The 23,347-nt window shown below is 43.8% G+C and overlaps 1 long non-coding RNA gene across 1 annotated transcript in view; it reads left to right on the top strand.

Annotated features, from left to right (window-relative positions):
- Positions 1 to 11,997: 11,997 nt before the first annotated feature.
- Positions 11,998 to 23,347, top strand: part of LOC140726705 (uncharacterized) — a 48,820-nt gene continuing 37,470 nt past the window's right edge. Inside the window, exon 1 of the long non-coding RNA XR_012098703.1 lies at positions 11,998 to 12,157. This is a non-coding gene — a long non-coding RNA (uncharacterized lncRNA). The remainder of the gene's footprint in view (positions 12,158 to 23,347) is intronic.

The following is a 23,347-nucleotide window of genomic DNA, read 5'->3' as shown; positions in this document are numbered from 1 at the left end:
TAAAAAAAATTTCCATGGCTTAACCCCACTCTACTAGACTAAATTAAACAACTAAACATGAATATGTAACTAATTTGCTTCTACCACATCCCAATCTATGTGAAAGATTGCCATAAGCATACCACAGAATATAATACAGACAGAAAATAGATACCTGGATCCTACATCCCAGCTGCTTAATTATTACACTATAATAATTACAAATACTAAAATAGATGTGCAATCTTCAAGGACATACATCATAACATATATACAAATTGCATCTTTTTCTTCTTCCAGTCAAGTCATATAACAGTTAACAAGGCCAGAGGTTACCAGCACTAGGTCCAGTACAGAGTAATCTTTACCACCACTCTGTCAAGTCCAAGTCTTGAAGCTACTCGAGCTGTAGCTCCTCAACCTCTGCCTCCTGTAGAAGACAGATCTTGGTGATAGGCCTACCCAGCTAGCTAGTCCTGATCTTGATGCATATCTGCCACATAAATCCTCTTCTGTCTGGAAAGAAGAGGATTTTTCCCATGATCCATGAGTTTCAAGGCACTGTGTCAACAACGCTAAACACTATCCTGGGTGGAAATTGTGTTTTATACCTGACCACTTCCAAATTTCCTGAAACTCTGGTAAGTGTTCCTTGACCCACTGTTTCCCAAAACTTGTATTTGTTATGAGTGATGAACAGACCTGATGGACAATGGGGTACAGAGTTAACCTACATAGCACCATCCAGAGACAGAGAAGCAGTTTCAGTGACAGGTTACTATCGATGCAATGCTCCTCAGACAGGATGAAGAGGTCAATACTCCCCAATGCCATTAGGCTTTACAATTCAACCGCCAGGACTTAAGAACTTTTTAAAAGCTATTATTAATGCTTTTTGAGATAGTGATTTAGATGCATATCATATTTTTTACTGAGTTAAGTATTGTATGTAATTAGTTTTGCTACAACAAGTGTATGGGACATTGGAAAAAAAAAGTTGAATTTCCCCATGGGGATGAATAAAGTATCTATCTATCTATCTATCCCCCCGAGAACCACGAACTATTACTGTTGCTATGCTGACCATGAGAAAGAGAGATGAAAAACAGGCAAGAACATCTGCGACAGATAAGAGAGAGAGGGAGATTGCTGATTAACTGTATTGTGACTCCTTTTGAATTATTTACTGTTTCGCTGCAAGGACAATAGATTGCTCATTAACATTCCTCAGTGGACTGTAGGAGTAGCATGGTTTGATGGACAAAGTCATTCAGAATTGATGGATAGCTGAGACCCCGTTAGTAGGGATAAAAAGACAGGTCTGGCGAGACACCCTCCAGACACGCCAGTGGACACTGACTGAGTGACACAAGAAAGGTGGGGGCTTCGGAGACCGAACCAAGAGATCGGTCAGTAAAACTCACAGTGTTACAGCAGGGCCGGTGGGGATTTGTGCGTGTGTCCACTCATGCCAGAGTGACGAGTCCACCACAGAAGAATGGCCTAGCAGAAGGACAGAGGGGTCATAGCTGAATGACCACCACAACAACGGTGCAATGGAATCAAAAGGCAACAGGAAGGTTTGCTGACTGCAACTGCTTAATCGTGCTCTCTCTCTCTCTCTCTCTCTCTCTCTCTCTCTCTCTCTCTCTCTCTCTCTCTCTCTCTCTCTCTCTCTCTCTCTCTCTCTCTCTCTCTCTCTCGCTCTCTCTCTCTCTCTCTCTCTCTCTCTCTCTCTCTCTCTCCCCAGCGATTACAACTCAACAAGCATAACTACCTCAGCACTCATGAACTGAACTGAACTTTATATTCTATGACAATTCATTTACCCCTAGATATCAATAGAGCTTGTTTATTATTGCTTATTATTATTCCTACACTTTTAGGTTTATTACTGCTAACTTGTGTTATATGTATATTTGCATTATTGATATGGTTTTGCTTATTTTTATTAATAAACACCTTTAAATATAGTACCACCAGTCTTCAACGGATTCTTCTCTCTCTGCTGGTCAGACACCCAGTTACGAGGTACGTAGCATATTGGACCTGCTCCATCTATGATGAACATAAATGTCTTCCTTTTGGAACTCTCCTGATGGCGAAGATGGTGAAGTCTTCAGAAGCAACAGATGGTTGGCTGGTAGTACTTCCAAATCACTGGGATCAGAGGATGCTTGAGTAATTGGAAGACATTAATAATAGCCTATACTTCACAAAGGACTACCTGGAAATTATCTTCATCAAGATTCTGTATTTTCATGGTGGAATTAAGGACCTTTCTCACAAACTTGATGATTTGATCAATCTCTGCCATGTTTCTCCATGATGTGAACCAGCCATGTGGGTTAAAATGCATTTTAATTCCTTTCTGATGAAGTTCATCTCTGATCCATGAATGATTCGTACTTCTCAATGGCTTCTCTCAATTCGTGCTTAGCTCCAACATTGTTGCATTATCACAGTGCAGTTCACGGACCTGTCCTTGTCTTGCTATACAGCATCAAAGTGCATTAACAAAGGAATCTACGTCTAAAGAAGATGCTTCTTCAATGTGAACAGCTCGTAAAGCTAGACAGATAAAAATGTCCCCATATCGCTTCACTGTACTTCTGCTCTTCACCTCAAAAGGTCCAAAGTAATCCACTCCTATATGTGTAAATGGAGGTTAAACTGGAGAAAACCTGTCCAGAGGTAGATTTGCCACACACTGGCATCCTGGAGCTGCAAGCAACTGCTGCCAAACAACACACACAGGTTTCTTCTAGCTGTACTAGCGCCGGGAATCTCAGTATTTTTCGCACAATCGGGATAATGTGGTCATTCCCACAATTTCCCATCTCAATGTACACACCTCAGAATGATGTCTGAGACACAAAGATCCTTTGCCAAAATAATAGAATGTTTAAACTGTTCAGACATGGCTGCCTTTCCAAGCTGTCCACCAACTGCGAAGATATCATCTTCACATACTGGATTGAGCCTGAAAATATGGTTGTTCCTTTTCACATTTACTCCCCTTTGCAAACTTGAGAATTCATCTGGAAATCTTGCTTTGCCAAAACCCAATGATCTGCATCTCAGTCTTTCTGAGCTCCTCCACTGAGACACATCTGAATTTTGGGCTTCTCAATCTCTCTCTCTAAGAAAATACCCTTGTTCTTCATCCAAGTCAGAATGACTAAGAGTGATGTTCAATTGCGTCTTCTTCTGACTAAGGAACAAGAGCAGGTCTTAAATCTAAGAATCCAGGCCACTGCCTTCCTAAATCGGGTCCAAGACTAGAAATGGATTATACATATAACTCTGTCCACCACCTCTTCAACTGCATGGCATTCATTGTAGCATTCCTCTCGAGTTTGGGATCATCTGGCATAAGTTCCCCAGAATAATAGGGTTTCACAGGCAATTCCTTTCAAACTGAAGATACTGAAGCCCTGACACCCAGGTTTCATTCTTCAGAATGCTTTCACCTTCAACCCTTCAGAGGCCAGAATTGCCAAATTGCTTGAAGTGTTTACATACATTGAGATGCTTGTGGGACCTTAAGAATTAATGAAACTATTTGCAACAAAGGATTGGAACCCAGAAGTTTCACTCTTGATGTACTTCAGCACAGAAGTACTACCAGTTCAAAACATTGTCTTCAAGCTGCATGTGCAATGAGTTTATACGACTTGCATACATAGCAGCGGTGAGCCTGGGAAAAGGGAAGGAGCTACCCTAGAATTTCCCATGATAAAAGTTCTGAAAACACACATTGTGCATTTAAAGGTCAATCACTGCTCTATAGTCATCTCTACTTGCATCTGTCAAGTGTGTAACTGTGGAGCAGTGGCTTCTCCAAAGTCCAGGGGCTTCAAATGTCTAACCTTAAAGTCTTCCAACTGGCAGAGTTCTTTGTGTTCTCTCATGAGCAACTGATGTTGGTATAGTGTCATCCCAACCAAACCCTTTCTTACATAGATCTGGTAGGATTTTCTTAGCAGATAGCATCATCGGACTCAAGATTCCTTAGGGATCATAGTTGGAACTAACTGTGGAGATCATTCCCCCTTCTGGTGAGTGGTCTACATTAGACTGTAATCTTAAACTTGAAAGTACCAGACTGAATGCACCATTGCACACCCAGTAATCTCCCCAGCAAAGGTATATCTTAATCCAAAGCCATATCCTTCATGTTTTTCACTTTTTCATTCTTTGCTCTTCTAGTATCACAGTTAGCACTTTTTGTTAGCACTTAACCACTCTGTAAGTCAAATGGTACCTCTAGCACAAAATGATAATAGGTCATAATAGAGAAACACTGCTCCTTCCTCAGAGGACAATGAACAAGGCAGTCATCTACATAGAAGGATTGCAAAAAAAAATACCCATAATCTTGTAGCAAAACTATTCTTCATTGTCTTCTGTGCATTTCATAAGAGTGAAGTTGACACAGCTTGGTGATGAAATAGCCCCAAAGGGATGTACCACCAAGTCTACCATATTTGGAGGAGGTTACCATTGGGCCACCAAGTAAACCTCAGTAGACCTGCATCTTCCACTGATCCTTTAACCTGAAGAAACATTGATTCAGTATCTGCCATGATAACCACTGGTTCTTTTCTGAATCTGGTTATGACTCCAATCAGTGAACTACTGAGATCGGGTCCCTGTGAAGGCTAAGTGTTAAGTCATATTCCCTGAAACATTGCTCCAGAGGCAAACACAACATAAAGTTTCCCTTTCTGGTGTGGAAAACACCAGACTTTCCCATCACTGTTTCAGATCCTCTCCTGGAACTCTTTCGGCATAACCTTTGAAGATGATATCCTCCATGAAAGTAGTGCAGTCAGTATGAAATGACAAATTCTTCCTAAAGCCTCATCCTTAGAGCACACTGTTCAGCAATCTTCCTATTATTTGACATGTTCATCTCCTCCTTTCTCAAAGCGAAACTAATCTGGTAGTGGCCATCCACCATTTTTGCAGAATTCGTAACCAGCTCCATAAACGTGATCTTCTCTTGACAAACCAGGTTCTTCATCCTGACTGCATTCCATGAACTCTGCCTTCTGCCAAAGCTCATACAGGTTAAAAAAAATGAGAACCTGTTAACTGTTAGCTCTAGTCGTGCACAGTCTCTTCCATTACCATGGTCTCCTTTCAGTTGTCCATTCACAGTCTAACCCAACATTGTTCTAATTGCATCATTAATACTGTGAATCATTTACAATGGCTCCAATGCTTTAGCACATTAGTCCCTTTCAACTGCTTAATTTCTGAGTCAATCTCTGAGTAATGGACATGTTTCAGGTGAAACTATCCCCGGCGATACCCCTTAGCTAGAATGTTCCCTCTGTGGACAGACATACTTTTCTGCATGTAGACGTTAGGTAGTTCACAATAGTTTTCACAATCTAAGTCAGCCATTTCCAATCCTGTGACAATGTAGCTACTCATAATCTTCTCCTAACCCATGGAGCGTAAGGGAGTGCATGTTCTTTTTCCTGTGAAGTTGAGCTTGTTCATGAGGCCCACTACAGAACACTGCTGTACTTTCCTGTTCTAGGAAAGCAGAACCTCTGTTTCATTACCCTCCTTAGATTTCGCTTGTACTGGAACTATGGGAATTTATAACCATGATTGCCAGCCCCCGTAAGGCCATTAGTTACCAGAGTACTACAGGGACACAATTGTGTCCAGTTCTGCCACAGCCTGCCTTGATTCTGCCACCTTTTTGTTGTAGTAAATATGAAGTAGGTAGGGATGCTTTCCACTGCACACTTTGCATGAAGAATGCTTCCTGTAACACTTGCTGATGTATCCGAAACACCAACAGCCAAAGCAAACACCATTCTTCTTTAGGAAGGCAACCTTCTCACTATGTGCCATTCTTTCCAGCTGAGAGCACATAACCAATGTATGTTCACCCTTGCAGAACAGACAATCCCTTTTAGCTGATGAGACCATTTCCCTTCCCTTTGTTCCAGGTCAATTTTAGCTTTACTCTCACAGCGGACACACTAGTGGCAAAGCCCTTTCAGCAGTTGGATATGACATGGGTTCAGAGTGTCTCCTTAGTGCAGGCAGAGAGTAAATAGCCCAAACTACCTCAACATTGACATTTCAGTACGTTGCTTTTGTTCTGTGCCCTAACAATATTGGAAATCACACCGTATGATGGTTCTACTGGAGCACCTTTAGCACACATAGAACATAGAAAACCTACAGCACAACACAGGCCCCTCGGCCCACAAAGCTGTGCCAAACATGTCCCTACCTTAGAACTACCTAGGCTTTACCCATAGCCCTCTATTTCAATAAGCTCCATGTAGCCATCCAGGTGTCTCTTAAAAGACTCTATCATTTCCACCTCCACCAGCAGCCCATACCACGCACTCCACTCTCTGCATAAAAAATTTACCCCTGACATCTCCTCTGTACCTACTTCAAAGCACCTTAAAACTATGCCCTCTCCTGCTAGCCATTTCAGCCCTAGGGAAAAGCCTCTGACTATCCACATGATCAATGCCTCTCATTATCTTGTACACCTCTATCAGGTCACCTCTCATCCTCCATTGCTCCAAGGAGAAAAGGCCAAGTTCACTCAACCTATTCTCATAAGGCAAGCCCCCCAATTCAGGCAACATCCTTGTAAATCTCCTTTGCACCCTTTCTATGGTTTCCATGTCCTTCCTGTAGTGAGGTGACCAGAATTGAGCATAGTACCTCCAAATAGGGTCTGACCAGGGTCCTCTATAGCTGCAACATTACCTCTCTGCTCTTAAACTCAATCCCACAATTGATGAAGGCCAATGCACCACATGCCTTCTTAACCACAGAGTCAACCTGCGTAGCAGCTTTGCATGTCCAATGGACTCGGACCCCAAGATCCCTCTGATCCTCCACACTGCCAAGAGCCTTACCATTAAATACTCTATTCTGCCATCATATTTGACCTACAAAAATGAACCACCTCACACTTATCTGGGTTGAACACCATCTGCCAAATCTCAACCCAGTTTTGCATCCTATCAATGTCCCGTTGTAAACTCTGACAGTCCTCCATACTATCCACAACACCCCCAACCTTTGTGTCATCAGCAAATTTACTAACCCATCCCTCCACTTCCTCATCCAGGTCATTTATAAAAATCACAAGGAGTAGGGGTCCCAGAACAGATCCCTGAGGCACACCAGCCTCTGTGCAGAATATGACTCATCTACAACCACTCTTTGCCTTCTGCAGGCAAGCAAATTCTGGATCTACAAGGCAATGTCCCCTTGGATCCCATGCCTCCTTACTTTCTCAGTAAGCCTTACATGGGGTACCTTATCAAATGCCTTGCTAAAATCCATATACACTACATCTATGGCTCTACCTTCATCAATTGTGTTTAGTTAAATTGTCAAAAAATTGAATCAGGCTCATAAGGCATGACCTGCCTTTAACAAAGCCATGCTGACTACTCCTAATCATATTATGCTCTCACGATGTTCATAAATCCTGCCTCTCAGGATTGTTTCCATCAACTGACCAACCACTGAAGTCAGACTCTCTGGTCTTTATTTTCCTGGGCTGTCTCTACTCCCTTTCTTGAATAAGGGAACAATATCCACAACCCTCCAATCCTCTGGAACCTCTCCCGTCCTCACTGATGATGCAAAGATCATCGCCATAGGCTCAGCAATCTCCTCCCTCATATCCCACAGTAGCCTGGGGTACATCCCGTCCAGTCCCGGTGACTTACCTAACTTGATGCTTTCCAAAGCTCCAGTACATCCTCTAACTTAATATCTACATGCTCAAGCTTTTTAGTCTGCTGTAAGTCATCCCTACAATCACCAAGATCCTTTTCCGTAGTGAATACTGAAGCAAAGTAACCATTAAGTACCTCTGCTATTTCCTCCGGTTCTGTACACACTTTTCCACTGTCACACTTGATTGATCCTATTCTCTCACATCTTATTCTCTTGCTCTTTACATACTTGTAGAATGCCTTGGGGTTTTCCTTAATCCTGTCCGCCAAGGCATTCTCATGGCCCCTTCTGGCTCTCCTAATTTCATTCTTAAGCTCCTTCCTGCTAGCCTTATAATTTTCTCGATTCCTATCATTACCCAGTTTTTGTAACATTTTGTAAGCTCTTCTTTTCTTCTTGACTAGATTTACAACAGCCTTTGTACACCATGGTTCCTGCACCCTACCATCCTTTCCACGTCTCATTGGAACATACCTACTCAGAACCCCACGCAAATATCCCCTGAACATTTGCCACGTCTTCCGTACATTTCCCTGAGAACATCTGTTTCCAATTTATGCTTCGAAGTTCCTATTGATAGCCTCATTCTTCCCCTTACTCCAATTAAGCATTTCCCTAACTTGTCTGTTCCTATCCCTCTCCAATGCTGTGGTAATGGAGATAGAATTGTTATCACTATCTCCAAACTGCTGTCCCACTGAGAGACTTGACACCTGGCCAGGTTCATTTCCCAATACCAGATCAAGTACAGCCTTTCCTCTTGTAGGCTTATCTACATATTGTGTCAAGAAACCTTCCTAAACACATCTAACAAACTCTACCCCATCTACATCCCTCACTCTAGGGAGATGCCAATCAATACTTGGGAAATTAAAATCTCCCACCGTGACAGACAGACATACTTTATTGATCCCAAGGGAAATTGGGTAACAACCCTGTTATTATTAAATCTGTCTCCCTATCTGCTCCTTGATATCCCTGTTACTATTGAGTGGTCTATAAAAAATACCCAGTAGAGTTATTGACCCCTTCCTATTGCTAACTTCTACCCACAGAGACTCCGTAGACAACCCCTCCATGACTTCCTCCTTTTCTGCAGCTGTGCTGCTATCTCTGATCAACAGTGCCATGCCCCCACCTCTCTTGCCTCCCTCCCTATCCTTTCTGAAACATCTAAAGCCTGGCACTCAAAGTAGTTATTGCTGCCCCTGCACCAACCAAGTCTCTGTAATGGCCACAACATCATAGCTCCAAGTAATGATCCACACTCTAAGCTCATCCACTTTATTCATAACTCTCGTTGCATTAAAATAGACACATCTCAAACCATCGGTCTGAGTGTGTCCCTTCTCTATCACCTGCCTATCCTCCCTTTCGCACTGTCTCCAAGCTTTCTCTAACTGTGAGCCAAACTTCCTTTCTTCAGTCACTTCGGATTGGTTCCCAGCCCCCAGCCCTTCTAATTTAAACTCTCCCCAATTGCCTTAGCAAACCTCCCCACCAGGATATTTGTCCCCCCTCGGATTCAAGTGCAACCCGTCCTCTTTGTACAGGTCACACCTGCTCCAGAAGAGGTCCCAATGATCCAGAAATCTGAATCCCTGCCCCCTGCTCCAATCCCTCAGCCACGCATTTATCCTCCACCTCACTATCCCTGTACTCACTGTCATGTGGCACAGGCAGTAATCACGAGATTACTGCCTTTGAGGTCATGCTTCTCAACTTCTTTCCCAACTCCCTGTTTTCGGGACCTCCACCCTTCTACCTATGTCGTTGGTACCATGACCTCTGACTGCTCTCCTTCCCACTTCAAGATATCATGGACGCGATCAGAAACATCACAGACCCTGGCACCTGGGAGGCAAGCTACCATCCGCATTTCTTTCCTGCGTCCACAGAATCTCCTATCTGACCCCCCAACTATAAGAGTCCCCTATCACTGCTGCCATCCTCTTCCTTTCCCTACCCTTCTGAGACACAGGGCCAGACTGTGTGCCAGAGGTGTGACCACTGTCGCTTCCCACAGGTAGGCCATCTCCCCCAACTATACTCAAACAGGAGTACTTATTTTTAAGGGAGACAACCACTGGGGTGCTCACTAGCATCTGCCTCTTGCCCTTCCCTCTCCTGGCTGTTACCCACTTCTCAGTCTCCTGGGGTCCCGGGGTGACAATCTGCTTATCACTCCTCTCTATCAGCTCCTCACTCTCCCTGACCAGACGAAGGTCATCGAGCTGCAGCTCTGGTTCCCTAACACAGTCCCTAAGGAGCTGCAGCTCAACGCACCTGGTGCAGATGTGGTCATCCAGGAGGCTGGGAGTCTCCAGAACCTCCCATATCTGACACTGAGCACAGAAAATCAGCCTCAACACACATACTTTGTCTGTATTCTAAACAGATAACCTACCTCACCTCGACCCTTTATCACCGAAGCACTGTTGAGCCAAAGCCTTCCTACTCTGTCTCCCTCTACTCCGTCGCCCGCTCTGTAAATCTGTCTTCTTTTAAAACTCTTCCCACTGGCCGATCTCCATGCACTTGCGCAGTCATGCCCCGTTCAAATCGCTGAAGAAATAACCGTCACCTTTAAACTCTGCTTGCTTTTAAACTCTTCCCGCTGCTCTCACTCAGCACTCTTGAAGCCCTTAGCATATAATTTTGGCCACCTGTGTGGCAATTTCTTCCTGCAACTTAATCTGCTCCTTCCTCTTCTGCAGCTGTTCCCTCTTGCTCTTCCAGAGTATGTTTGTCCTTCAATTGTCACCATGCAATACTTGCAGCTAATTCAGCCTCCATTTTAATGCATGCAGAGGAGATATTAGATACACAAGATGCTCTGCCTGCAGCACAACTTGTAGTGCTGATATTTGACGCACTGTTGCAAGTCTGACATTTTGTGGGTCTTCAGCTATATGCATAGTCAAAACATTCCTTGGAATTTGAGAAACATTGTCTAATAATGGAAGGTGAGACACATATTCACTTTGCAGCAACATAACCTTCAATATAACATGTTTGGTTCGACCATTGTTTCACATCCCCGCAAATTGATTTGGTATGTCAACAAATACACTCAAAACTTCTATAGATGTACCGTGGAGAGCATTCTGACAGGCTACATCACTGTCTGGTATGGGGGGGGGGGGTGCTACTGCACAGGACTGAAAGAAGCTGCAGAGGGTTGTAAATTTAGTCAACTCCATCTTGGGTACTAGCCTAAAAAGTACCCAGGGCATCTTCAAGGAGCAGTGTCTCAGAAAGGCAGCGTCCATCATTAAGGACCCCCAGCACACAGGACATGCCCTTTTCTCACTGTTGCCATCAGGCAGGAGATACAGAAGCCTGAAGGCACACACTCAGCGATTCAGGAACAGCTTCTTCCACTCTGCCACCTGATTCCTGAATGGACATTGAACCCTTGTACACTACCTCACTTTTTTGTCTGATTTTTTATATATTCAATACACATATACTGTAATTGATTTACAAACGTTTGTACTTTTTTATTTATTATTACTTTTTTCCTTCCATATTATGTATTGCATTGAACTGCTGCTAAGTTAACAAATTTCATGACACATACCAATGATAATAAACCTGATTCTGAATGCACTACACGAACAACCAGTGCTTGAAAGAACATCTGTTTTGCTCTTCCTGCTCAATCTTGTGAAGTAATGAGATTAGAACATGATATTACTAATCACATGCTACAGCTCTGAAGCAACAGAGCTTCAAGTCCTCAAGGCAAGATTGCACGTGTAAGGCGTTTCTTTAATTTTCAAAAGATCATTAATAGATTATATTAAACCTTTAATTTTGTTCACATTTATTTTATACTCCTTTGAGAACTTTCAATTGGATTACCCTTACTTTAGCTTTAATTTCTCTTTTGCAAGCTGCAACTGCAGGATCGTTGGCATAATTCCATGCTCCAATACACTCATGTTACTTTCTCTAGTTGCACAACTCACAATTAACTCTTCAATTGCCCACAGCATCAGTAATGTTCAAATCAATTAACATAATCAACAAACAAACTATCTGCACGTCAACAGCACTTACAACCAGACTGAGCAAACTGTCTTCAATTTAAATGTTGGCAATCAGAGTATTTCAGCACTTCAGTAAAACGAAGTGATGAAGCAATCGCCATATGATCGAGCAAAGGTGCCCAATGTGCAGGCAGCACTGACCTTTCAGACCACAAATTCACAGCATGTTTCAATAAAAGCTTGTTTACTCACCACGAGCTTTCTGGGTTGCCAACATGCAGGCTTCTCAGTGTTGTGATTTCAATTTTGCCAACAGGTTTGAGGCCATCCTTAACTGTAGACTGGGGTTCATTTGGTATAACTTTTTTGCTGACAGTCAGGAGATCGACACTGTATCATGCACTTTCAAAACAACAACGTTACAAATTCAAAAGAAGGTATGTTCATTTCTTTATTACGAAACCAGCAAAGATGAACAATCTTATAGTGTATTTTTATACTAACAAAATTAAATTAGCAATATAACATTCAATTTAGCAAAGTAACAAAACTAGCATTTGAACTAACATATTTCAGAAAAGTTAGTATTGCATTAATGGCCCAATTAGTACAATTAAGTTGTCAAACTGAATTGATGATTAACAAAAAATATAATTCTCTGTGGCTCAACCCCTCCCACTAGACCAAAATAAGCAACTAAGCACAAGTTTGAATACATAACTTTACTCATTTGCTTCTGCCACACCTAACCCACGTGACAGATTACCATAATAAATATGCCTCTAAATACAATGGTTGTCTCGCAGGATAATGGGTGATGATGATGACCATCACAAGCCTAGGCGGAAGGTATGGAGATCCTGAGATACCCAATCCTCAGGATCCACCCTCTTGGCCTCACCAGTATAGTCCAAAAAGAAAGCTTATGAAGCATTTGGCACCAGCTTGGCTGCAGAAGTTGGTGGAAGAATGTTCGACGACATCCAGCCACCTTAGGGGCTCCACTCCGGATCTGCTGTTTGGGTTTACTCCTGAGGCTGCCCACAAGGCAGTGAGGCTATCTATCTTGCTGGGGATCTAGTTCACGAGCACCAGGGCATGTCCACAGACCGGTGAGCCTGCATGCTACATGTGCAGGGGCCAGACCTCCTCCCCATCCTCTGTAGTTCAGCCTGAACCCGAAAGGAGTTCCGTTTCCATATGTCGGCAGCACAGAGGCACTACATGAGGCTTGCTGTTGGGGAGTCTGTATACTGGCAGGGAGAGTCTACAAGACAGAGAAAATAGATACATGGCTCCTACATTACAGAAATCAAGGCTATTGGGTGAGTGTGTAAAAGTGGTGTGGAAGATCAGCCAAGATCACATTGAAGGGAAGAGCAGGCATGAGGGTGTACGTAGGTGGACCTTTACTGAACAAGTGAGAAAACTTTAGCATTAAGATAAGACATGTCCCAGAGCCATTTGGGTTTAGGCTCAGGTTATTAAGATGGGAGATTGCTGAGACCTTGATAGAGTGCTTTGTATCCTCTTTAGTCCCAGATGACTGAAGAATAATTAATGCAGATTCTTTATTTAAGGGCAGTAGAAAATATTGAATCAGCCATATTTCAATGATAAGAGAATTATTGGAAGAAACTTTTGTGGTAGGAAGTGCCCACATCTTGAAAAGCATAAACTTAATTGGGATAACAGAGTAATATGGAGTAGGTCACATCTTCAAAACGCGGGAAATTTTTTTTCTGGTGGGACAAAAGTGATGAGGGTAGAGCAGTGGATATTGTGTCATGGACTTGGTAAAGCTATCAACAACATCACTCATGGTAATCTGATCAAAAGATTAAGATATGTGAGATCCATGGACATTTGTAGATTGGATTCAAAATTGGCTTGTCAATAGCAGAAGGGTATTATTCTGATGGGAAATTTTTGACCATTGCTGTACCAGGAGGATCAGTGCTAGGACCTCTAATCTATGAATGATTTTGATGGAAATATAGGCGGGCTGATTAAGTTCGCAAACAAAACAAAAATTGGTGGAACTGGAGAAAGTGAGGAAGGTTGTTAAAGGATACAGCTGCATATACAGCTGCATATATATACAGCTGCATATATGCGCAGAGAAATGGCAGATTGAGTTTAATCAGGACAGGTGAGATGATCCACTTTGAGAGATCAAATGTAAGAAATGGCAGGAGTACTAAAGACTAGAGGGATTTTAGGGCACATGTCCATGATTTCCAGAAAGTGGTAACACAATTAGACAGGGCTGCACGATTGTCTTCATCAGGCAGAGTTTTGAGTAAAAAAAGTAGGTAAGTACTTTTGCAGCTCCATAAAAAATTGGTGGTTTGTGTGTAGAACACAGATCAGTACAGCACAGAAACAAGCCCTATGGCTTACAACATGCCAAACTTATTAAACTAGTAATTAAATATATTAACAAAACTTATACCCAACACACACAAAATGCTGGTGGGACACAGCAGGCCAGGCAGCATCGATAGGGAGAAGCACTGTCGACGTTTCGGGCTGAGACCCTTCGTCAGGACTTCCATGCTGTCCATGCTGTCCATGCTGTCCATATTTCTCCATTCTCTGCAAATTCCTGTGACCATCTAAGAGCCTCTTAAATGTCTCTATAATTTTTACCTCCATTACCACTCTTAGCATTGCATTTCAGGCACACACCACTCTGTTTAAAACCACTTGCTCATCATACCTCCTTTGAACTTACCCCTGTCACCTTAAATGCATGCCCTCTACTATTAGACATCTAGCTCCAGGGGAAAATGATGCTGGCTTTTACTGCTTTCTATTCTCTTTATGCCTCTCAAACTGTTATCAGGTATTCCTCTCAGTCTCCACCATTCCAGAGAAAACAATCCAAGTTTGTCCAACTTCTCCGATTACCATATATGCCCTCTAATCCAGGCACCATCATCATAACCCTCTCAAATAGGGTGATCAGAGCTGAACGCAATAGCCCAGGTGTAATCTAACCAAAGCTGCAATGCAACTTCCTGACCCTTGAACTCAGTACCTCAACTAGTAATGTCGAACATGCCTATCCGTCTTCACCACCCTATCAACCTGTGCAGCCACTTTGAGGAAGCTATGGACTTGCAATCGTAAGACCCTGTTGAACACTGATAATGTAAGATGCTGCAGGCCTGTTTCCCTTGTCTGGTGGTGCGACCAGTGGCGTATCTAAGGTATGGCAGGTATGGCACATGCCCTGGGTGCCACTTGAAGAGGGGGGGCGCCACTGAGCCGTTTCTGTTAAAGTCAGACAAGCCATCCTCGGATAGTGAAAAAAGAATTTTCTTCAGATATATGATCTGGCTTTGATTATCATGGGTGAGAAGCACTAGGATGGCCTTATTTCAGAGCATTGTGTAAGAAGACCATGAAAAGTTTCTTCACAAAGAAGAAAAGTGGAGCTGAAGAATAGAAGAGACGAAAGTTGGAGGCGGAGGAAGCCAAGAAGTCGAGCAAGTTCTTCATGCCCTTCTTTGAAAAGCCCGGAACAAGTAGTTCGACACGTTCCATGGAGTCTCCTGCACCTGCTACAAGTTTGTTAGAATCTGAAGGTGGATCAAGTACAAATGCGTCACAACCCGAGGAGGAAGTCAAGTCAGATAAATCCGAGTATGATGAGATTAAGAGTGAGGCGGCCACAGAGAACATGGACATGACAGGAGGGGAAGGAGATGGTGGTGGTGTTGAGTTTATTGACAAGATTTTACCTGACAAGATTGAACCTGACGACACTGAACCTAGTGAACTAAATGGTGTCAAAGAGCCTCAAACTGTCATATCAGAGGTGATTGAACAGCATGACATTGGACTTCTGAAGCTCAACAAGGATACTGGAAAAGCAATTCTGCCTGACACATTGAGAACAGAAATAATAAAGCTGGGTTCGAAGTATTTCCAGAACAGTGAGGGTCCTTTCCTACCAACAAATAACCACTCAGTGAACAAAACTTGGTTCCAGAGGAAATAGGGAAATGGTCATGGTGAGGAAGTGACTCGCTCATGGCTGGTCTATTCCCCTTCTAAAAAGTCTGCATTTTGTATCTGTTGTCTTCTCTATTCCTGGTCAGACCATCAATCCTTATTGGAGCAGGAAAGTGGATTCAACTAGTGGAAAGCACCTGAAAAGATCAGTGTTCATGAAAATACCAAGAATCATCAGGAATGCTTCACACAGTGAAAAGAAATGGAAAGAAATTTAGCTGGAAACAGAGGAGTTATTGACACGGTATTTCAGTCACAGATTGAGAAGGAAAAGCAGAAGTGGCGTGATATTTTGACGAGAATCCTTCACTGCATAAAATTCCTTGCAACTCAGAACCTGGCTTTGTGAGAACATGGAGTCACTTCAGCTAGACAATGACTCCAATGTGGGAAATTTCCTTGGCTTACTGAAACTACTGGCCATCTTTGACCCTGTCATAAAAGAACACCTCACTCATTTGGAAACTCATCCTGGATCCACGTCTTATCTTTCAACGGGTGTCCAGAATAAATTCATCCACATGATGGCATTCACTGCTTGTCAGAGTTTATTGAGAAGCATTCATAAAGCCAAGTACTACGGACTCATGTTCAACTCGACTCCTGTTCAGGCACACCGTGAGCAAATGTCAGAAGTAGTGAGGCTGAGATTATGCGGGCAGTGGACGAATCAGCCCTCTTGTGCTTTTTGATCTCGTCACTTGAGATTCAGTTTCACGCGATCCTGCCACTTTGATCTGGCCCACGCCTTCATTAACCAGGTCCAACACTTGCCTTTGTTGAATCTTGCCCCTCTTGACATAGGATATCCAGTTTGTGGGGGTTTAGCAAGGGTTAATCGGGGTGTGCTTAAGGTTTGTGGGGCTGAAGCCAGGGTTAATCGGGAAGTGCCTAGGGTTTGTGGGGGTGTGTGTCCCTTTTGGACTTCAGGATTAGGTTTGAGTGTTGGGCTGGTGGATGTATATGTTTGGCTGGGTTAGGTTGAGATTATGAGGGCAGTGGGCGAATCAGCCCTCTTGTGCTTTTTGATTTCGTCACTTGAGATTCAGTTTCACGCGATCCTGCCACTTTGATCTGGCCCACGCCTTCATTAACCAGGTCCAACACTTGCCTTTGTTAAATCTTGCCCCTCCTGACATAGGACATCGGGTTTGTGGGGGTTTAGCAAGGGTTAATCGGGGTGTGCTTAGGGTTTGTGGGGCTGAAGCCAGGGTTAATTGGGAAGTGCCCAGGGTTTGTGGGGGTGTGTGCCCCTTTTGGACTTTAGGATATGGTTTGAGTGTTGGGCTGGTGGATGTATATGTTTGGCTGGGAGAGGTTAGGCTGCAGAGTTTTGAGTATGAGCTGCTATGGTGGCTAGGCTTGTATGGGGAAGTCAGGTTAATCTGGTCCATGCCTTTCATTATCGTGGTCCGACCCCACTTGGTTCAACGAACCGGGTGTGCACTGGGACATATCGTCAGTAATGCACCCTCGGATCATCAGGTGTTTCGGGCCTTTAATCATAATACACCCTCCCCAAAGTGGCCCAGCAGAGTCCTTCCTTGGTTTTATCCAGATAAGCCAAAAGGATGCTGAGAGCTTGGCTGAAGACATCTTGAAACAGCTAGAGAAGGATGAAATGGAGCTACAAGATTGTCGGTCACAGTGCTATGACAACACTGCTGTGATGGCTGGACACAGAAGTGGTGTTCATCAAAGAATAAGTGAGAAAAACAACCTGGCAGTGTTTGTGAATTGCGACAATCACTCACTCAACTTGGTGGCTGTACATGCAGCCAAGCAGGATACAATGATGGTCACATTTTTTGGATCCATCGAAGCTCTCTACGTGTTTTTCTCTCATTCAACACGGCGCTGGGAAAAACTCAAAAACACTGCCTGTGGTTGTTAAGTCAGAGTCCGAAACCAGGTGGAGTGCAAGGACAGAAGCAGTGAAGCCGTCAACAAGTGACTTGAGGAGATACTTCAAGTCCTTCAGGACATGATAGACAATGAAAATGAGAAGTGACGCAAGGCAGCTGTACAACCGCATGTTGAGTTATGATTTTCTGATTTTGCTAGGATTTTGGAACAAAGTACTCATTTGCATTGACCGTATTCAAAAGAGGCTGCAGGATCCTAGCATGAACTTCCACGATGCTATCCTGGATTTGGAAACCCTCCCAGATCATTTTTATGATGAAAGAGAATTGTTGGTCAGTGAGTCACTCGAAGGAGGAGTCGGTCTCTGTTAAGAATGGAATATTGAAGTTGAAAGACATCAGAGACTAAAGAAAAGAATGGCTGATGAGAACTTGAGAGAGGCTGGGTTAACAGCTAAGGAGGAAATGGAAAGAGTCATGAAAGAAACACTCAACCATCTTCACAGAGAAATGGACAGAAGGTTCACTCGTTTGCACAACACTGGCACCAAGTTTGGGTTCCTTCTCAATGTCAAGGGACTGTGTTATGGCGCCGACGGTAACGACCTAAAGAAGTGCGAAAACTGACGAATTGTACAGTTCTGATGTTGATGGACAGCAGCTATGAAGAAATTTTGGATTGCAGAATGTTGCTATCAAGGCGGGTCAACATGAAAATATCAAGACCTGAAGAGCTTCTTGAATTTATTGTTCAGTATGGAGATGAGAACGTCTTCCCCAATCTTTGCATTGCTATTCAGATAATGCTAGTTTCCATTGCCAGCTGTGAGAGACCGTTCAGCAAGTTAAAACTAATACTTTCATATTTGAGAGCCTCCATGGGTCAAGCAGACTCTGTGATCTTGCTCTGCTGAGTGTAGAAAGAGAAAAAACCGAAAAAACTGACTTTGATCACATCATAGACTAATTTGCATCAGTGAAAGCAAGGAAGGTGCTGTTATATAATTTTCATGTAGTGCCATAATTTGTTAATTAAAAGATTAATGAGCTTGACTTGTATTTTTGAGCTGATATTATGATAAAGTTATCTAAAAGATGGGTGTCAGATGTTTAGACAGGGGCGCAATTTCTGTGCTTACCATAGGCGCTATTTTCTGTAGATACGCCCCTGGGTGTGACAGATGGCAGGGGAGCTGCCTGACCTTGGTCGTAGTGAAGACTAGGTCTCAAGCCCATGCTGTTGCCATCCAGAAGAGGGGACGCCAGAAGCAGTGTAGTGTGGAGTCCATGCTCGGTTGGGGCTGGCCTCTCCTGGCAGTGCTCCCTCCAGTGGTTGATCGGTGGAATGACAAGCTGAATTGCATGTGCATTTGGCTGCAGTCTGCTGGGAACCACACCACACATTTGCAGGACATGTCACTCAGGGACTTGGGCTTTTTTTTTTGCGTGCCTATGTGTGCCTGCTATCCTGAATGTACTGTATGCCTTCTGCTGCGTATGTTTTGCACCTTGGCCCCAGAGGAACACTATTTTGTTTGTCTGTGTATGGTTGATTGGTTGGATTTGATTTTATATTTAGCCCCCAAAATACAGTGCCTTAAGATGTTGCCTGGATTGGAGTTTACTAGCTTTAAGGAGGTATGCCTAACCTCCTGGATTGTTTTCTCTGGTATGTTGATGTTGGATACAGGCAGAGCATCTAATGGGCATGTTGAATACTAGGAGAGTATGGCTTTAAGGTGAAAGGGGAAAGTTGAAAAGAGCTCTGTGGTAAGACTTATTTTACTAAGTGGTAGGTGCCTGAAACACTTTCAGAGGAGGTGAAGAAAGCAGATACACCAGCAAATCTGAGAAATTTTGACAGGCGTGTGAACAGGGAGGAAATGTTCATGTTCAGGCAGAGGCACAGTTTAAATTGGTAACAGAGCTAGTGCAAACATTGAGAGCTTAAGTACTGTTCTGTGTTCTAATCGTCTGTAAGAAGAAAATCCGCTGATCTACCCTGGATAGGCAGTGGCATTATCAACTCCAGTTATCGTTGACTAAAATTGAGAACATTTTAGAGCAAAGAGAATGTGTAAGAGCTCAAGTTGTACACTCAAAACATCAGACAAAATCTCTCCACTTGTCTCAAGTTTGGCACATCCAAGACACATCGGTACTGGGACATCCTGACTGGCTGCATCACTGGCTGGTATGGGAACTGTACCTCCCTTAATCGCAGGACTCTGCAGAGAATGGTGCAGACAGCCCAGCATGTCTGTAGTTGTGAACTTCCCATGATTCAGGGCATTTACAAGGACAGGTGTGTAAAAAGAGCCCAAAGGATCATTGGGGGCCCAAGTCATCTCAATCACAATCTATTCCAGCTGCTACCATCGGGGAAGCAGTACTTCAGCATAAAAGCCAGGACCAACAGGCTCTGGGACATCTTCTTCCACCAGGCCATCAGAATGAACCATAGAACATTACCGCATAAAAATAGGCCTTTTGGCCCTTCTTGGCTGAGCCAAACCATTTTTCTGCCTAGTCCCACTGACCTGCGCCTGGGCCATATCCCTCCAAACCCCTCTCATCCATGTACCTGTCCAAGTTTTTCTTAAATGTCAAAAGTGAGCCCGCATTCACCACTTCATCTGGCAGCTCATTCCACACTCCCACCACTCTCTGCATGAAGAAGCCCCCCCCCCAATGTTCCCTTTAAACTTTTCCCCCTTCACCTTTAACCCATGACCTCTGGATTTTTCTCCCCTGGCCTCAGTGGAAAAAGCCTGCTTGCATTCACTCTATCTACACCCATCATCATTTTATACACCTCTATCAAATCACCCCTCATTCTCCTACGCTCCAGGGAATAAAGTCCTAACCTATTCAACCTTTCTCTGTAACTCAGTTTCTCAAGTCCCAGCAACATCCTTGTAAACCTTCTCTGCACTCTTTCAACCTTATTAATATCCTTCCTGTAATTAGGTGACCAAAACTGCACACAATACTCCATATTCGGTCTCACCAATGTCTCATACAACCTCACCATTACATTTCAACTCTTATACTCAATACTTTGATTTATAAAGGCCAATGTACCAAAAGCTCTCTTTACAACCCTATCTACTTGTGACGCCACTTTTAGGGAATTATGTATCTGTAATCCCAGATTCCTCTGTTCTACTGCACTCCTCAGTGTCCTACCATTTACCTTGTATGTTCTACCTTGGTTTGACCTTCCAAAGTGCAATAACTCACACTTGTCCGCATTAAACTCCATCTGCCATTTTTCAGCCCATTCCTCCAACTGGTCCAAATCCCTCTGCAAGCTTTGAAAACCTTCCTCACTGTCCACTACACCTCCAATCTTTGTATCATCAGCAAATTTCTGATCCAATTTGCCACATTATCATCCAGATCATTGATATAGATGACAAGTAACAATGGACCCAGCACTGATCCCTGTGGCACACCACTAGTCACAGGCATCCACTCAAAGTAGCAATCCTCCACTACCACTCTCTGGCTTCTTCTATTGAGCCAATGTCTAATCGTCTAATCCAATTTACTACCTCTCCATGTATACCTAGCGACTGAATCTTCCTAACTAACCTTTCATGCGGGACCTTGTCAAAGGCCTTACTGAAGTCCATGTATACAACATCCACTGCCTTCCCTTCATCCACTTCCCTGGTAACTTCCTCGAAAAACTCTAATAGATTTGTTAAACATGACCTACCACGCACAAAGCCATGCTGACTTTTTCTAATAAGTCCCTGTCTATCCAAATACTTGTAGATCCATCCTGGATGCTGTTGGTGAGGACGACCGACCAGGTGTGAGCCATGGTGGCAGGGCCTCTGGCACTGAGTCTGACCCTGTGGTGCAGAAGGATGGGATGGAGAAGAGGAGAGCTGTCTTCATTGGAGACTCTATAGTCAGGGGAGCAGACAGGAGATTTTGTGGATGTGAGAAGGAAAACCGCATGGTTTGTTGCCTCCCGGGATGTCTCTGACCGGGTGCATGACATCCTGGTAGAAGAGGGAAAGCAACCAGAAGTCGTGATACATGTTGGGACCAACGACATAGGCAGGAAGAGGAATGAGGTCCTGGTGTGAGTTTCGGGGACTAGGCAGAAGGCTGAAGAACAGGACCTCAAGGGTGGCGTTCTCAGGATTGCTGCCAGTACTACGTGATAGTGATAGTAAGAATTGGAGGAGATGGCAGTTGAATGCGTGGCTGAGGAGTTGGTGCAGGGGGCAGGGTTTTAGATGTTTGGACCATTGGGATCTCTTCTGGGGAAGGTGGGACCTGTACAGATTGGATGGGTTGCATCTGAACTCGAGGGGGAGCAATATCCTTGCTGGTAGCTTTGCTAGCATGGTTCGGGAGGGTTTAAATTAATTTGCAAGGGTGATGGGACCTGGAGTGATAGAGCAGCGAAAGAAGTCCATGGAGTAAAGCCAGATCTAACATATAGAGAGGGTTTGAGGAAAGAGTAGCAGAATAAAGGGTATAAAGATAGTAAGGTAGAAGGGCTAAAGTGTGTGTACTCCAATGCAAGAAGCATCAGGAACAAAGGTGATGAACTGAGTCCTTGGATACATACATGGAATTATGATGTAGTGGCCATTACGGAGACTTGGCTGGCACCAGGGCAGGAATGGATTCTCAATATTCCTGGATTTCAGTGTTTTAAAAGGGATAGAGAGGGGGAAAAAAGGGGAGGAGGGGTGGCATTACTAGTCAGGGATACTATTACAGCTGCAGAAAGGGTAGATAATGTAGCAGGATCCTCTTTAGAGTCAGTATGAGTAGAAGTCAGGAACAGGAAGGGAGCAGTTACTCTACTGGGGGTATTCTATAGGCCCCCTGGTAGCAGCAGAGATACCAAGGAGCGGATTGGGAGGCAGATTATGGGAAGGTGCAAAAATAACGGGGTTGTTATCATGGGTGACTTTAACTTCCCTAATATTGATTGGCACTTGATTAGTTCCAAGGGTTTAGATGGGGCAGAGTTTGTTAAGTGTGTCCAGGATGGATTCCTGTCACAGTATGTTGACAGGCCGACTAGGGGGAATGCCATACTAGATCTAGTATTACGTAATGAACTGGGTCAGGTCTGTCAGTGGGTGAGCATCTGGGGGACAGTGATCACCACTCCCTGACCTTTAGCATTATCATGGAAAAGGATAGAATCAGAGAGGACAGGAACATTTTTAATTGGGGAAGGGCAAATTATGAGGCTATAAGACTCAAACTTGCGGGTGTGAATTGGGATGATGTTTTTGCAGGGAAATGTACTATGGACATGTGGTCAATGTTTAAGGATCTCTTGCAGGATGTTAGAGATAAATTTGTCCCGGTGAGGAAGATAAAGAATGGTAGGGTGAAGGAACCATGGGTGACAAGTGAAGTGAAAAATCTAGTCAGGTGGAAGAAGGCAGCATACATGAGGTTTAGGAAGCAAGGATCAGATGGGTCTATGGAGGAATATAGGGTAGCAAGAAAGGAGCTTAAGAAGGGGCTGAGGAGAGCAAGAAGGAGGCATGAGAAGGCCTTGGCGAGTAGGGTAAAGGAAAACCCCAAGGCATTCTTCAATTATGTGAAGAACAAAAGGATGACAGGAGTGAAGGTAGGACCGATTAGAGATAAAAGTGGGAAGATGTGCCTGGAGGCTGTGGAAGTGAGCGAGGTCCTCAATGAATACTTCTCTTCGGTATTCACCACTGAGAGGGAACTTGATGACGGTGA

Source organism: Hemitrygon akajei, chromosome 4 (genome assembly GCF_048418815.1).
Source record: "Hemitrygon akajei chromosome 4, sHemAka1.3, whole genome shotgun sequence".
Taxonomy (NCBI): Eukaryota; Metazoa; Chordata; class Chondrichthyes; order Myliobatiformes; family Dasyatidae; genus Hemitrygon; species Hemitrygon akajei.
The sequence above is the reverse complement of the archived record's forward strand: the minus strand, read 5'-3'. Positions and strand labels throughout refer to the sequence as shown.